The sequence below is a fragment of the Mycetomoellerius zeteki genome, unplaced genomic scaffold, assembly GCF_001594055.1.
Source record: "Mycetomoellerius zeteki isolate Tzet28-1 unplaced genomic scaffold, Tzet1.0 scaffold61, whole genome shotgun sequence".
Classification (NCBI taxonomy): Eukaryota; Metazoa; Arthropoda; class Insecta; order Hymenoptera; family Formicidae; genus Mycetomoellerius; species Mycetomoellerius zeteki.
In genome coordinates, this window is record NW_017257621.1 from 282,682 (window position 1) to 286,756 (window position 4,075).

At 39.5% G+C, this 4,075-nt stretch overlaps 1 protein-coding gene across 5 annotated transcripts in view; it reads left to right on the forward strand.

Annotated features, from left to right (window-relative positions):
- Window positions 1-3,764: 3,764 nt before the first annotated feature.
- The window catches only part of LOC108728386 (glucosylceramidase), a 14,237-nt gene continuing 13,926 nt past the window's right edge, over window positions 3,765-4,075 (forward strand). The window contains exon 1 of one of the 5 annotated variants that reach the window (XM_018456915.1): window positions 3,765-3,895. The gene's annotated coding sequence lies outside the window, so the exon portion shown is untranslated. Of the gene's footprint in view, window positions 3,896-3,994; window positions 4,014-4,075 lie in introns of those variants that run through there. The other 4 variants (XM_018456910.1, XM_018456913.1, XM_018456916.1 and 1 more) reach the window with 4 other exon arrangements.

The following is a 4,075-nucleotide window of genomic DNA, read 5'->3' on the forward strand; positions in this document are numbered from 1 at the left end:
TTCTTAAAACTGGAACTCCCTATTTTTCATTACATTTTCTTATAGCTTATCTCAAGAGTTTTCCAAAACGCTATTATAAAGTTATTTTTCATTGAGTATTTTTCGAGTTATAAAGGCTTGTAAATTACAGTATCACCGGTATTAGTATTACGCAAGGTATCCTACCGATGATTGAAACCTCTTAAATGTTATCCGGGATCATATCTAAATCACAATCGATTAGTGTTGACAATATTTTATTTTTAATTATTTATATTTATCCTCATTACACGCACGATTAATAATACAGATGAAAGATGTTAGGTATGTCATGGTTACAACTGTCGACTGAAACGCGAACATGGAATCGTCGTGATATTCTATTGGATGTGCGCCAACATGCAAATCTTCGATAGCTGCATTCCGCTTTTCATAATTAGACGCTGTTATTAACGATAAAATCGAGACATATGTATATACTTATCTACTGGAGACTAGAAACCTTTTTTGTGAGCTATGTGTTATTATCTCGAATGTTAAGTATGGTAATGAGTTTCAACGCATCCGTTGGCCAATAGTCATCAATTATTCTGAATAATGGCATGCAAATAGGGCGCAGCGTAGGCAATTAATGTCACTATTTGCGGAGGCTTATCCCTGGTGCATAGAACGCAGCAAAGCCGCAGCGACGATCCTATATTTGTCGATCATAGGCAGGTATAACGCGACGCTCATTGGGAACTCGACAAACACGCGATACTGATCATTCCGTTATGCGCAGCGTACCCAATGCTCGTAGATCGGTATAATAACCTCGTCCTTCAAAACGCTTGTACAGTCAGGGCTAAAAAGGTTGTAACACTTTTTTTCGATGGGTTTTGGAATGCAGACTACTCACCGAGCGATTGGTTCTTATTTGTCGATTCATGAATATTCTGTGCCTATTCTTTATTGTGGCGATACTTGTCGCCACATGTCTATTATCATAAAAGTATTTAATATACTTCACAGCTTACGTAAAGCACATATATCTTTGGCGTATACCATTAATCAAACTAAACTACTATTGCACATACTAATACAAAATGTATTAGATTCAAATAACTATGATTTTTCCGAACAAACTTATAAACTTATTGTTAAAACACTTTAAAATTCTTAAGTCTATCTTTTATTTCGGTATAAATATCATTACTTAAGCTAACACTGCTCTTGGTGAATATTGGGGATGGAAGCGTAAGTCTATATCGTTCTATCGGGAAGTATTCATGCACAGCCAATTCAAGTAAAGTCAAATTGCCATTATTGTCCACGTCAAACCAGTGACGTAATATTCCAATCTGCTTCTTATTATCGCTGATACTAGCAAAATTATTAGAATATTCAATACGAGGGCAAGTCAATAAGTTCTTAGAAAATCTGTCAGATGGCACTCGCAGTGTCATGTCACATTACTTTTTGACAAGTAGCATCTTTCAGCTGATTACTGTCAAATTTTGAGCGGAAATTGAGGCTGCTACGTCAGAAATCATCGATAAAGTCCACGATATTGTTTTGACTGATCGACGAGTGAAAGTGCGCGAGCTTGTTGAGGCCACAGGCGTATCACATGGCACAGTGATTTCAATTTTGCACGAATGATTGGGTATGAAAAAGCTATCGACAAGATGGGTGCCTCGTTTGCTCACTGTGGATCATAAGCGCGACCGTGTGACGATTTCAAAACAATGTTTGGAGATGTTTCAACGTAATCCAGATGAATTTCTGCGTCGATTCATTACCGTGGACGAAACATGGATCCATTACTTCACACCCGAGACGAAGGAACAATCAAAACAATGAACTTCACCGGGTGAACCATCTCCGAAGAAGGCGAAGACCGTGAAGTCGGCCGGAAAGATGATGGCCAGTTTTTTGGGATGCACGCTGTATAATTCATATCGATTACCTTCCGTCGAAACAAACGATCAATGGTGATTACTACGCAGCCTTATTGGATCGTTTCAACAACATTTTAAAGAAAAAACGTCCCCATTTGGCGAAGAAGAAAGTGCTCTTTCATCAAGACAATACACGGGTTCACATGTGCCCGGCACCGATGGCCAAATTCAACGAATTCCGCTACGAATTGCTTCCCCATTCAGCATATTTGCCAGATTTAGTCCGCTGCGACTATTTCCTGTTTCCAAACCTGAAGAAATGTTTCGGAGGAAAGAGATTCACCACCAGAGAGTAGCTCATCGCCGAAACACAGGCTTATTTTGAAGGGTTGGACAAATCATATTATTCGGACAGCTTGAAAAAGTTGGAGAATCGTTGGATCAAATGTATCGAGCTGAAAGGAGACTATGTTGAGAAATAAAAATGAATCGATAAAAAAAAATATGTTTTACTATGTTTTTCTAAAAACTTCGTCGTAGTTGATTTTACTACAAACAACCAAGTAAACCGAGTGAATGAGTCCACGACTACCATTATATGTTTTAGAGGATTCTGCTATAGGACCAAAATGGTCCACATGAATGACTTCTAATAAAGTATCAAATGTAGGCAACTTGCAGTTCTCCTTCGTTAGTGTTAGACGAAACGTTCGACATAATACACGTGACGCAATTTTCTATATATCTCTTAATCCTACGACGCATGGATTTAAACCAATAATTCGCACTTAATCCGTAAAATGTTTTCTTGGCGCCACAGTGCGCGACTTCGTCGTGATGTATTCGCAATAAACTACGTACCATAGCCTCAGGTACTACAAATTTAGGATGGCTAGGATCTCTACGGTATACTATAAGCATAAATTTTTTATGTTCAGTCTCTTCGAGGCGCTGAACTCAGCTAGTAATGTTCGGATCAGCTAGTTGTCTATATTGAAGCTCTCTTTCTATAGGTATAGGCTCCACAGCTGCAACTATTCGGCTTTAAGGCATCAACATGTGTTTTTGGCCACTACGATATTCAATTTTAAAAGTGTAATTCTGGAGTCTGAGAATCCATTAAATTTACATCACCAGACGAAGCAGTGGTTCCATGGACTTGACATTCATAATGAGACATAAGGCGACCTATACAATCGTCTCTGGAACTAGTCAACGATAACTACAAACGAACGAGTTCATCTCTTAATGTTTCGTACAAGAGTTCTTCCAAGCGCTGTCGCTCCATTGTGTAGCGGTAAAAACAGCAGGAACAAAGCCACAAAGGCAACGCGAACCGACACACTCACGATCGCGGGAAACGCCGTTGAAAACAGCAGGAAGAAGCCACGAGAGCGATGAGTCTGTCCTTGACAATATTTATTATTTTTTTTTTAACAGATTTAAGGAAATCCTCGGATTTCCTTAAATCTGTTAAAATCTGTTTCGGGAAAAACGGGAAATATCGGAAATATTAGGAATATCCCACTTCTGAAGCTGTAAGGGAGTTTTACGAAAGATGTTGAGTGTCAGAATGGGGTTGGAATTCACCTTCGGTTATAATGATTAAGAACAAAGAGCCTTTCAGATTAAATCACTCTTTATTCGGTGGTGCGTGTCACCGCCATCGTAACTGAGTATAGACTGACTGTTACGGACGTTACGGTGGCTTTCCCGTTCAAATATCTCAAGCGACCAATCCTGAGCCTCGTATGGATCAGGCCATTAACTGCACATGCGCAGTTCCGTACGGCGATGCCTCAGCCAATCGCTGTGTAGTGACATGATGCGCGAGATGCGCGAACGCAACAACGCCCTCTGGCGAATATAACGCAAACTAAAGTAATACAGGCACCGATAGGTGCCTTACACTGTCTTCAATTAATTTCACGCGCCTTAGTAGCGCGTAGTAGTATTGAGAGTTATCACAGTGATTAATTTATCGATTCGGTAATAAATCTTGTTTGCTCAACCAAGTGAGTGAACAGAGTGTGTGAGTATGTTGAGACGTGGTCCAACTTAACAAATAAAGAGACAAAGTATCGTTAATTACGCAAAAGGAATCTGTTTCATTATAGGAGGAATCAGTAGAAAGTTATACAGAATAATGCATGAGTATGCACGTTCAAACTTGATTGAACACGTTCCATCTCTCTCTCTCTCTCTCTCTCTCTCTC